The sequence below is a fragment of the Girardinichthys multiradiatus genome, chromosome 15, assembly GCF_021462225.1.
Source record: "Girardinichthys multiradiatus isolate DD_20200921_A chromosome 15, DD_fGirMul_XY1, whole genome shotgun sequence".
NCBI classification, from domain to species: Eukaryota; Metazoa; Chordata; class Actinopteri; order Cyprinodontiformes; family Goodeidae; genus Girardinichthys; species Girardinichthys multiradiatus.
In genome coordinates, this window is record NC_061808.1 from 26,284,719 (window position 1) to 26,298,328 (window position 13,610).

Genomic DNA, 13,610 nt, shown 5'->3' on the forward strand with positions numbered 1-13,610 from the left:
ACATGGGGCCTACATATTAACGCCATGGAGTCAAACATCTCATTTTAGGACAACAGGTGCAGAGCGCTTGCATGGCCAGAAGCTACCTGACACCGCGTGTCTTTAACTTTGTTTGCAATGGCATCTGTTAAGGCTTCCTAGCAGAGATCCAGGTTTCAGTGGACGAGTAAAAGAGGAGGGAGAGAGGAAACATGAGGTCAGCAGCAGCAGAGTGTCATAAGCAGCAAGTAGGAAAGCCGCACACCTTTTTCTGTCTCACCCTCATTATCGTATTTTAAAGGAGAGGAGCCCTGCCAGCTGTCCCATACATTATATCCCCCTGTGTTAATTTAAGGACAGCAGATAGGTCATTAAGATTGATCATTCCTTGTCCACCTACTCCATGCAGAACGCGGCTCTGCCTCCATTAATCACCAGGATTTCAAGATAAAGCTCTGTGGCATTGCAGGACCTGAAGCCTTACAGCCCAGTTGCTTTATGCATAATCACAGACGCGATGAAGCCACTGAGCAGCCGCCCAGCATTCTGCCGCCACATCTTTACCTCTCTCCATTCTATCAGCTCATCAACCTGTCGCTCCCACCCGACCCATTGTTACAGTTTTCCTTTCTTTATTCTCCCAAACTCTTTACTCTGTCCTAGTGTACGAAAACTTTGTAGTTTATACTTCTTTATCCTCATTTCCCCTCTGCTTTTTTAATCCTCCTCTCATATTCTAACTATTTTCCTACACATCTGTGGGTATCATTCATCTTGCCTATTAACTATTCCATGCTTCTTCCTCTTTTTCTGTGTATTTGTTTTACAGTAAATGGCCAGAGGTGCAATCCTTTTGCAACAAATATTTGCATTTATATAGTAAAACAGGGTAACAAAACTAGGAATTTCAAATGATGGATTACACACTGTACAACTTTTAAAAAGTGCACTAAAAGCCAATTGTTTGGACATAGATGACACCAGAGGGGTTCACTATGCAAGGACAGACAGTAGAATAAAGGTAAGTAACACAAATCGACAAAAAGAAACAAGTCATCTTTTATTTTTTTGCTTTAGTAAACTTTATGGTGGGTGAGCAACTTGATTCCTACTTGGACTCTGATGCATTGTTATCCAGGCTGAGAGACATTTTCCTCGAGGAATATATCTCCAACAGCTGTAGGGGCTAATTTTCTGAGCCAAAATATGTCTGCCAGGTGTAAGTAATGATGGATGCTTATGTGGAGGCAGGGGCTGAAGCAAACAGTGACAAGGGTAATCATTGTCTTCAGAACTTGAACTGCTACAAAAATATTTGGATTTTTTATTGAAGTTTTGAATTTGACTGATTCCTGTAAATGGCCACTGGTCATAGGCATAGGGTCATGGTAGCATCTCAACTAGGTATGTGACAGACCAGTACAGCAGTCAAACAAATGAAATTCAAATCCATTGCCAATGAACACTACATAGGGGATTATAAGTGTGGACAACATAATTTTATGACATCTGCAGGACTGAATCAGGTTTTGTATTCTAAATATCGCATTCAAGAGACACAACGCACCTCAGTCTTCGTTGCTCATGTTTTTCAGCTTCAGGCAGCTTAGGCTTTCTGGTTTGGATCAGCCAATTGTATGTCTGTCCGCTTGGCAATCATTCTTGGCAGTTGTGGCAGATGCTGTTTTGCAGGTCCAATAACGATATATAGTTGGGTCATAAAGATCAGTCTGGCCCTTTCAGTGTGCCCTGGTCCTCTATCTAGAAACATAAATGATTAGGGCTGCACAATATGTCACATATTTATCATTATTGCAGCATCACTTTACTCAATATGTATATCACAGCTGGAGCAATGTTAAACCCAAAGCAAAAAGACTTAAGTTGTATTTATTCATTTTTTTATCCCAAGTCATCTCATTATCACAACAGCCAACAATATTAACACTGCATATTTTTAGCCCTGTTTCAGGTTTATGTTTCCAAAACTTTAAATTTGCTCATATTTTGTTTTCATTACTGCAACCAACCATATTGCAGGCTTATGTGCCTAAATCAGGTACATTTCTGTTCAAGAATCATTCATTTCAAAGATCCTATTTTATATATAAAATCCTATTTTTGTTGCTTATTTAGGTTACGCTTGTGTGTGTTCTATGTAATTATGACCTGCTGATTGTAGGATTACATTTTTTTCTTTACTTGCATCAGACACTCAATCATACAAAAAAGGCTAAACTGTGTTTCTCTCTTATTTCAACTCTTTCAAAAGAGTTTAGTCTCAGTGACACTTTCTATACCCTTAGAGTAATAAAAAATTAAACAATCATCATTAAAAGGAGTAGCCAAAGACAAGGTTGTATCCTTGAGTCAGAAATAATTTGTCATTCTTTAATCAGAATTATTTCTAAGCAACCTTCAAATTTTAATTTAGTTTTCCTTTTTTTTTTCAGCCATTTCCTCAGGTCAAACATGCATATATGTATACATGGTATAAACTTTTATTTTCTGCTTTTCATATTCTATTTTATTTCATTACATAATTTAACAATCTATAGGTGGCTTACAATCCTCTGCAACCAGCAGAAATACACATATCTAACAACTTTCTGACCTTTGATAATGATGGAAGAATACTGTGAAAATATCTGCAGCTATTAGTATTAATAATGTAAAATCAAATTAGGAGAGTTGGGGCAAAGCAAGCACAGTTTGGCGAGCAATTACAGGTCAACACAAAAAGGCAGGCAGCCACATAAATTCACAATTACACCAACAGAGAGTTTAGTCACTAATTAACCCAACATGAATGTGTTTAGACTGCGGGTGGAAACTAAGACAGCTAGAACAAAACTTTAACAGGCACAGGGAAAGCATGTAAACTTGTTTCAGTCTAGCTTTAAATCTTGTTTCTCAAAGCTTGAGCATGATGTAAATTAATGGAAAAGGCTTTAAAGTTAAAGTATTTTAGTTTAGCAGCATGATACTTCTGCACAACAAGAGTTTGGTTGAGAAGTTTACATACACTGGTTGTCAGCAGAAATGTAGTACTAATTTGGGGCTATTAATGATTTATTTGAATTGTTCTTTTAACATTGAGAAATGATGATACAGCCTAAACATTCAATGATTTCTAAGAGCTAGAATCGGATGTTTTTTTTTTTTTTTTTCCATAATCCACACAGGGTCAGAATTCTACATACAGGCTCAAACATTTACATACATCGCAACTGATATTTGGATATATGTCTATTAGCGACACAGAAACCGAGCGCTTTTTGGGTCCATCAACAAGTTTGTGGCATAATTCTGGCTGAATATTTGACCACTCTTTTTACAAGAAATATTGACCTAATTAAAAAACTAAATACATTTTCAATACGGTTAGGTTCTGACCATGCTAGAGGCTAAATATTTGCCAGCTTTATCAATGTCATTGTCCTGTTGGAACTGGACAATGACACAACTGTTGAGGTTTCAACCATCTACAGTGGCTCGTAAAAGTATTCATACCCCTTGAACATTTCCACATATTGTCACATTACAACCACAAACATAAATATTTTTTATTGGAATTTTATGCGAAAGACCAACACAAAGTGGTGTACAATTGTAAAGTGGAACGAAAATAATACATGATTTAAAACATTTTTACAAATAAAAAGTGCGGTGTGCAAAAGTATTCAGCCCCCTTTACTCTGAGTGCAACCAATTGCCTTCAGAAGTTGCCTGATGATTGCTAATGACTAAATCGAGTCCACCTGTGTGTAACCTAATCTCAGTACAAATACAGCTGCTCTGTGATGGCCTCAGAGGTTGATTAAGAGAATATTGGGAAGCGAAAGGCATCATGAAGTCCAAGGAACACACCAGACCACCTAAACTTACAGGCCGAACAAGGAGAGCACTGATCAGAGATGCAGCCAAGAGGCCCATGGTGACTCTGTACGAACTGCAGAGTTTAACTCAGATAGGGGAAACAGTCCACAAGACAACTATTAGTCAAGCACTGCACAAATGTGGTCTTTATAGAAGAGTGGCAAGAAGAAAGCCATTATTAAAAGAAAAACATAAGGAGTTCTGTTTGCAGTTTGCCAGAAGCCATGTTTGAGACACAGCAAACATGAAGCTTGAGCTGTTTTGCAAAGAAAAATGGGCACAAATTTCAGTCACTAGACTTGCAATGCTGGTCGAGACATACCCTAAAAGACTTGGAGCTGTAATTACAGAACAAAGTGGTTCCACAAAGTATTAACTCAGGGGGGCTGAATACTTTTGCACAATGCCCTTTTCAGTTTTTTATTTGTGAAAAAAAAACAAAAAGAAATGTATAATTTTCATTCCACTTCACAATTGTATACCACTTTGTGTTGGTCTTTCACATAAAAATCTTATATATTTATGTTTGTGGTTGTACTGTGACAATATGTGGAAAAGATAAAGGGGTATGAAAACTTTTACAAGTCACTGTAACGTTTAAAGGTGAAGTTGAGGAATATGATTGTTGTCCTCAGTTTTAATTGGTCTACCAACTTTGTGCAGCACATCAGTACTGTTGGTTTGGAAACCACCCCCTCACCATGCTACCACCACTATGTTTGATTAAATATGCAAGAGATGAGCAGAAGGCTGCAGAAAGTATATGATTGCTCTGCAACTTTACCTTTTACCAAATGTTAGTGGTTGTTGAATGAAAATATTTCAACTTGAATCTTTAATTCTCCCCCAATGTGGAATCAAACAAAAACATGTGCACCAAATTCCTGTTTTAAAAATATCTGAAGTTATAGGCTGTGTAGTCGTATCCCTACAAAAAGAAGAATGGGTAAAGTAGGACACATTAAGTATCTAACTTTTTCACTTAAACTGTAGTGAAATCATTGTAGAATCATTTGGTATTAAATTAGTCAATACATTCACAAACAAAATGAGCCTAAATCTGAAACACTTAGCATTAGTGGTGGCCCGATGTAACAGGATTGACTGCTTGGATCTAAAGGCCGAAGTGCTATTCAGCGTTTCAGCCTTGAACTACCCAGGAATGGGTTATCAGGTTTGTTAGCAGAACAGATGTTGCAAGGAAGGTAGCCAGTAGTGGGTGTTTTTATCTAATGAGAAGTCATAATTGCAACACAGTAAGAACTTGTAATTAAAACAGCAGCAGATGCTCTAGCAAAAAAAAAAAAAGACAATGGAGAAAGAACAGCAGCGTGCTAATGTTGATCCCGGATTGCTAAACTTTTCTCTTCTCTGAAACTTTTAAATCGGTTTGATAATGCACGCAGGGCATCTAATAAATACTAATGACAGGGATAGACATTAGCGAGAACTGCTGCCCTCTCCAAGTCATTATTCCACAGAGTTAGCAACAAGCTTTGCATGTGAAGAGATATAATTCTCCCGTGACTAAGATAAATGATAATGGTCCGCTCTGCAATCAAGTGATCTTTGTTGGCTAGTAGTCCTCTCCTTAAGCCTGATAGCCTTCTGGAGTCATAATAATGAGATGCCCAAAGAGCAATGTGCCACTGCTTCTATTAGGTTTGTTGTAAATGTTTTTTGTTTTTTTTCCTAAAAGCTGCAGCTCTGAATTACAGTGTTAATTATTATCATTATTCTGCTACAGTCAAGTTGCTGCACCCAGTTTTCAGATACAGGTGCTGTTTTCTTATGTATCGCCTCATTCTGGTCTGCAGGCTTAAAAAAAGTATTATATTAGAGATTAAAACTTAGATTACAACTTTACAAGGACACACCAGCAATACATAAGCACTGGAGCATGCTGTGCACAATCCGAATTTGTGAGGCCTTCCAGCCACCTAACAGATTGTTTTCTATCTCTGGAGAGAAAAGGTGAAAGGGAGGGAGGAGGATGCTGAAGAATGGAGAATGAAACCAAGAATGAAAAAATGCAATGAAAAGCAAAGATTACTCGCCTGATTCCACTCTGTAGGCTGTGGAAGCTCATCCCATGCGTGCAGTTCTCCAAGAAGACTCCCACATACCTCCTAACCCCTCTACAGACCTTTCTGCTTGAGCTGCCATGACTTTCACAAAGTTACACAGTAAACATATATCCTCTGTCTTCAGAGAGAGGTGACATTTATCTTAAGCTGCTCTGTTGACATGGGATTTTCTCTTTCTTGTACCTTTTTGTTTTTTGGGGGGATGGACATACGGGTGGTTCCAACCTTGAGGGTAACGCAGTCACCAAAGTGTAAAGCCAAAGTGGAACGTCCACAAGCCAAACTCACAAACACATAGAAGGTGTGAGACAAGCTGTGCAGCAAGCTGACATTCTCTCACACTCATACTCAGATGCCAGTATGCCTAAATGTAAAAGACAAAAGAGGGCCTAACACTGCTGTGTTCAGGCCATCCACAACTTTAAACTTTTTATACGGGCTTAAGTGAAGCTCAACCTTTTTATGACTTTTTTGTGACTTTTATCTAATGTAGTTGAAACAAAAAGATCTTTACCTAAATGAAGCACACATTTTCTTTTTTGTATTGTCTTTTAGTAGTTGCCGTTCAAGGATAGCTTTTGCTCGAGCTTCTGGTACGGTACAGCAGCAGTTACTCAGCTCCAGTTTGCTGTCCTATTTGCATCCCCCTGAGATGCTCAGTTAGAAACCTGTAAATACAACAAATAGCCAAATTCAACAACCCCATTTGTTTAGTGGCATCTCAATACATTTTAATATCATTATAAACTTCATTTACTTCAACAATTCAGTTTAAAAAGAGAAACTCATATGTTATACAGATTCATTACGCACAGAGGGACATATTTTAGCTTTTTCTTTGCTTGTTCATTTTGACAATCATGGCCTACTGATGATGAAAATCAAAAAAATAATTTTCTCATTAATGAAGGGCATTACATAAGACCAATAAAAATAGATTTTTAATCCAGATATGTTATAGTTTACAGTCACAGGAAAGACTGCTCTGCAAATAGACTGCTCCAGCAGATAGTCACTGACATTCCGCACAAGGAGGGTAGGACACAAATGGTCATTGCTAAAGTTGCCTGGCAGTTAGGCGTGCTTTATCCAACCATATTAATGGAATGTTGAGTGCAGGAAAAAGTGCTCAAGCATCAAGGATAACCAAAGATTGTGATGCAAAGCCCATTTAAGAGTTTAGGGGAGATTCACAATGCATGGACTATGGCAAGGCCACTTATTCAAGAGCCAACTCTTGTGATTGGAGGTGGCGAAGAACCAAAGTGGGAGGACTTCCCTAACTGGCACAGAGTTCAAGCGGACTGCCAGAGATCTTGGTACCATGGTGGGCGGCAACAGCAGCCATGATGGCTGAGGAGTAGTCTAGGAGGTCTGCGGTGACTGAGAAGGAGTTTAGGAGGTCCCACGAACCCACAAAAGAGCATCAGGAACACAAAGGCACTCATCTGGAGCAGGAGCACTGAGAAGCTCATCTGGAGCAGAAGCACTGAGAAGCTCATGCACAGAGGCATAAGGGTGACAAGCTTCTGCCGAGGATCTGGCTCTGGTGCCATCAGGCGACGTGAGGTGGGCTTAGGGCATGTTGGTGCAGGGTTTGGCCGACCCTCGCGAAGTAGTGCGTCACATCTGAAGCTGGTAGCACAGCACACTGTTTACCTTTGTGTTCTCTGCTTTGAGGCGTGGGAGAAGAGTTGCCGAGACAATGGAGACCACTTCCCGGAAAAGGGATTGCCAGCCTTTAGCCCCATAACGGCGATCACTGCTTCTCCTCTTCAGCCTGACGCAAGCTCTTCTCTGCCTTCCAACTGAGGTATTCGGAAAGAGTAATCTCCTCGCCCGCTGGCCGGTCCTTCTTTGGGTCAGGTCGGAGATGGCAAAGAACCAAGGAGGCAGCAGGACATCGGCAGGCGCATTGGTGGATGTATAAATTTTAATTAAAAAAACTAAAACTTACCGGACACGAAGGAAAACTCAGGAACCAGGAGTAACAGGAAAAGCAGGATTAACAGCAAAGCAGCTGGACAAACAGACGACCCGACAAAGAGGGAACAGAAGACACGGACTTATGTACAACAGAGGATTAACAGAACTACATGAAAAACAGGTGGGGGCAATTAACAGAAAACAACACAGGTGTGGATCATTACACCACCATGCACAAACATATACATGATTCTTTTTGTACCGAGCAGCACTTGCTTTTTTTGTGTGAATCTTAATGTGACACATGCTCCTCTGATAAAAACTTATCTGATCGTTTAAGGACAACCTGGTGCTTTTAAGGCTTCCTTACATGAATACTTCCGTCCTAATAATTTTTTTCAAGAAATTAGCCTTGTTTTATAATAAGGCTTTGTGATGTGGATTAAGACAACACTGTCCCTTCAAGCAGTTTATAGAACTGTAACTTGGCCATAATTAACAGAGAAGATGGAGAAGTGTTGGGGACCCACTCTTTATCAAATCCCCTTCAAGCATAGAGTATGTTATCTACACCAGCCAGAAACTCCTCATGAGCACAACATTGTTGTATTTGTTAGGATTATTTTCACTTGACATTATTGTTTCTATTGCTGAGTGTGTGTGTGTACACAGGCATGCATATGTGATATCTCTTTAGCATAGTGTCTGCATATGCATCACTGCACATTTGTCTGTGCATCAGGGCCTGTATGTTGTCCATGATGACATTGTCCTCTGCTGCAGGAAGGATGGATTGCTCAACCCTGAGCTGCGTTTGACAATGACATCCTTCATGATGCTTTGGGTGAATGTTTGCTCTTTTCTGATATAAACTGCCTTGCAAAAGTATTCATTGCCTTCAAACTTTGTCTTGTTATAACAACAGACTTAATTCTTTTTATTAGGCTTTTATGTGATAGACCAACAAAAACGTAGTGCATAATTGAGAAATGGAGTGAAGATTATACATGTTTATAAAAAAATCTTTTCAAATAAAATTCCAAATCGTGGGGTGTGCATCTAAAGTTTTGTGCTTTTGTCAGAACCATTCTATTGTTGCTCTGGTTATATATTAGATACTCTGCCTTAGGCTGTGTGCACACACATGCAAACTCCATGCAGAAAGACCCCCGGCCGGGAATCGAACCCAGGACCTTCTTACTGCAAGGCAACAGTGCTACCACCGTGCAACCCTCCAAACAAAAACACCTAGGAGCCTAGGTCACCATGGGCCTCATGGCTGCTTCTCTGAAAAATTATTCATGGACATATTTTGGTTTGCAGTTACCATTGACGCTATTTGCTAATTAGGTGACTTCAAACGGCCAAGGTGTGCGCTGGATTTTTTGTAGGGGTATCAGAGCACAGGAGGATAAATACAAGTAGATTTTTTTTTTATATATATAAAAAAATTGTAAATCCCTAGATCAATTTTTCATTACGAGCAACTTTGTGTTCCCAATTAAATATGTTGAAATCTGTGGTTTTAATCTAACAAAATGAGAAAACATTTGAGGTGTGTGAAAACCTTTGAAAAGCATTGTATTAGGTTGCAGGGTAAATGTGTTGTTTAATTTACCATAAAATAAATACATTAATGAAATGTGTACATCATGATCTTCTCTGACCCCAGTGTTCAATGCTGGATTATTTTTAGCTATTCAGGTCTGTCTTTTCAAAAACATATTGTTTCAGTTCTTAAAGAAATCTGTTTTTTTTTTTATATGTCATGCCCTAAATAATTATCAAACTAACCTGTGTAGAAGATTTATGGATACAGTAAGAATATAAACATTTTGAAATGTAGCTTGCGAGTGATTTGTATGTTAAATGCTGATCAACCCATTCTTCAAAATTCATCTTAAAATTGTATTTTTTGTGTTGGAGGAAAATACATTCAATTCTAAGCACTGTCACTTCATGTTAATGCACAGTTTGGGATGGAGCAAAATAAATGGAGACTAGAGTGCTGCCAAGCAGCCTGGTTTTTGCTTCTGTACAAATGTAATTACATCTGAAAGTCAAAAAGAACAAAAAAAAATCTGGCATTGCTTAAATTTTGACCATCCTCTCAGTGGAAAATAAAAACAAAAAGTATGCCTCCTGCTTATCAGTAAAAATTGGTAAAATATATGATTATTTTATAATCATTAGTTGATTTAGTGTTCATCGCATCTTATTACTTAATATTCCTGCCCCACCCACTTTGTTCTAAACTAACTTGCTGTTGCAGCTGGCTTTTTGAATAAAACTGTGACCACATCAACCTAACACATTGAGCTGCCTTCGAGGTGCTGTCGTAAAATATCACACCATGTGATTCAGATTGGATGAATCATATCAGCAAAACGGTAAATATTTCAGAGAAACAGTATTTCCCTGGACACTGTAATGTAAACTTTTATTTTAACAGTTTTTTATTACAATTGCAAAAGCTTTTCTTTAACTGTCTTTAGCTAAGGTTACCTTTTGTAATGATATATTTTTTTACACGTCTTTGTTAATGCCCTCAGGGTAACAAAAATGAGATGCAAAGCAGGTGTGTTTGTACCGTGTTGACATGAAACTGTCATCAGCTTCAACTCATCTGTATGAAAAATGGAGAAGCATACTTTAAGTGATGAACATGGGTTAAGATGATCGAGATGGAGATTTTGTGTGTAGATGATTTTGTGTGTACTCAGTATCTGATATTGACTATTGGTTTCCAAAACATTTACCCTTTTGTAATAGTTACACTTGAAGTGTTTCAATTTTGTTTGTCCTTGACTAGAGTATATTTTATTACAGTAATGTTTTATAAAAGAATGTACACAAAAATGACTTTAACAGGTTGAAGACAGTTCAATTTAATGTCATCTTACCTAAACACCTTCTTCCATAGCCTACATGGCTTGTGGCAAACTGCCACCTTAACTTTTTGTGGTATTGTTTTATATGTTTGAAATTCAACACTAATAATTGTCATGTCAAAATATTCTAGCAGCTGAGTTACTATGGGCGTCTTGGCGGCTCCTTTAATACTTTCCTCCCTTGACCTGTCGGTTTAGGTGGATAGCCATATCTTGGTAGGTTGGCGGCTGTGCCATATGATTGATTGAACAGAGTTCTGTAAGATGTTCAAAGCTTGAAATTTCGTTGTATAACCCAACCCTGTTCTAAACTGTGTTCTTGTTATGTAATTTGTTCTCTAATGTTCTCCAACAAACCTCTGAGGCCTTCACAGAACAGCTGGATTTATACTGAAATTTAATTATACACAGGTGGACTGTACAAAAATAAGCCTATTTTTGAAGGATTTTGGTTACATCGGGTTTTATTTAGGATTATCAGAATGAAGACACTTTTCATATTTTCATTTGTAAAAAAATAAATGTAAGCTATGCAGCCTTTCACTTCACAATTCAGTTCACCATACTTTGTGGACAAATTGTAATTTTGACTCTGAAAGTGTCCAAAAGCAGTTTGGAAGCCCAGCTCAGCCCTCTGATTAGATTTGGTAGTTCAGTTTGAAAATATTTGAACTGATTATATGTCCCAGTGGTACAGTTATTGCTGTGGTGCTTTTCTTGTTGTATTGAGGCTAAGTTTATGTTTACCGCACAAAAGGATTATGATTGTTCAGGGGCACTCTTCTGTTATTGAATGTCAGATTTGGGTGATGTGACCAACCAAATAGCAAATCCAACAATTCTACTTCTTTAAATCAATAGTTTTATTTGTAATTTATTTAACTTTGTCTTGGATGGTAATTTTAAAGCCACAGAGGACGCTTGTAGGTTAAAAATAGTATTTTAACATCTAAACAGAAATTATTGAAAATGTTTGATTTCCACTTGTGCAAAATAATTTTATTATAAGAATAATTCAATTCAATTCAAAAATACTTTATTAATCCCAAAGGGAAATTAATTGTTGTTATAGCTCATATTATGAAGGTTTCTTCAAAGAGCCGTTGTAGATGCTGATGGCTGTGGGCAGGAAGGATCTCCTGTAGCGCTCCGTCTTACAGCAGATCTGAAGAAGCCTCTGACTGAAGACACTGTTGTTGTACAACAGTCTCATGAAGAGGAAATTGGGGATTAACCAGTCATATTGCTGGGGTTAATTTCTGTCCTGAGCAGATAATAAATAATGGAAGGAGGGTAGCATAAATAATCAAGGCTGTGGTCACACAGTGTGTTAGAGAGCAGCCGCTGTAAAACAGGGTTTGGTATTATTTTAAAGATGATTTTAATGGATCTTTGGCATCTTTTAGTGGCCATAGGCACTACTTTACCTTAACTCTGAGATTTCCAGAAAGCTGCCATCATACCCAAATTCAGCATTTTCCATGATAGACAGACATGGGAAAATCTGAAAAGGATTAAACCAAGCAACTTTACTCCAATAAGTTCAACCTTCCTGGTACCCGCTGAAGGTTGTTCACCCTCTCACAGCTTGAATGAATCACAGACATGTCTTGGCTTGTTTTAGAAAACAATGTTTCCTTTTAAATAGCTTCTTACACCTCTGTGTTTCCTCTGACTTAATTTCTAACACTTTCCTGATCCTAAAAATGTGGTAACTGCTTTCACAACAAAGCCATTACTGTTGTTACTGTGACCTTGTAGCACTTAGGCATGGTGCGTTCACTGATTGGAAAAGAAATTGGATTTTCGATTTCCGACTGGCTTCTCACCAGTCATAAAAGATCAAGCCAAAAAACTGTCAGATTCTACCAGATAATTTTTTGTTGATCTCTTTGGCAAGTTAAACCCCAAAATAAATATTTTAAATTGTTTGGATTTTGTCAGTAGTCAAATCTTCAAAACCTTAACAAGTATGTGTTGCATATTTCTACTTTAGGGCTTAAACGTTTTATGCTAAGTGTCTGAAGTATTTCTGTCCTGCCAACATTGCAGCACCTCAAGGAAGGACGGAGCAGGGCTCATGTTTGCTATCCACAGGAGCATCCTCTTGTTAAAACTTGACTATAACTGCATGTCGGAGATTGTACCCCCTACCTGCTTAATGAGGAAGCCACTACACCAGCTGGGACCAAAGATTTTTTTCATCCCCTCAGTGCACACAAAGAACAGAACATATTGCAGGAGATCCTGTCACAATATTGCAGCAGGCCAGTGGGTGCTCTCTGGGCATCTTTGTGTTCATCTTCCTCTGAACCTTTGCATGTGTTTGCCTCAGCTTAGTTTTACTGTTGCCAGCTATTTGTTTGTGCATACACACACGCTTGGCGCCTCCATTCATGGATCCTCATAGAGGTTTAAGCATACAGTGCAGGACATGGCAACTTGGTGCTTTTTTTCTGTTGCTGCAGGATTTTGATGCCTATTGTAGAAAGAAACAAAGGCCCAGGCGGTGTCTTTGAGGGGCACCAGTTCCTTTTCTCTTTGTCTCCCCACAGCTCAGTCCAGACCAGTTGACAGTCACGGTGAGGATCCATCAGAGAAGCACAGACGTTTTAAGCAAAGGGGGGGAAGAAAAGGCCCTCATCATGAACTATTCTCTATAGCTGTATGGTGCCTGTGCTCTCTTACAGACTGAAATCAGGACAGCTAGAAACTTAAGGGGTCTTGAGGATTTCTGATGATGTGGATGAGCTGTTCTGCTTAGAGTAGGCACAGGCTGTTGAGATGTCTCCAGAAATGAATGTGGCGATGATTGTTAGAGGTATGTTTTAGAGACTGTGAACAGTAA

At 38.6% G+C, this 13,610-nt stretch overlaps 1 protein-coding gene across 6 annotated transcripts in view; it reads left to right on the forward strand.

The window, feature by feature from the left end:
* Positions 1 to 13,610, forward strand: part of LOC124881931 (kelch-like protein 29) — a 374,918-nt gene that overhangs the window by 210,403 nt on the left and 150,905 nt on the right. The gene's annotated exons all lie outside the window — the stretch shown is intronic.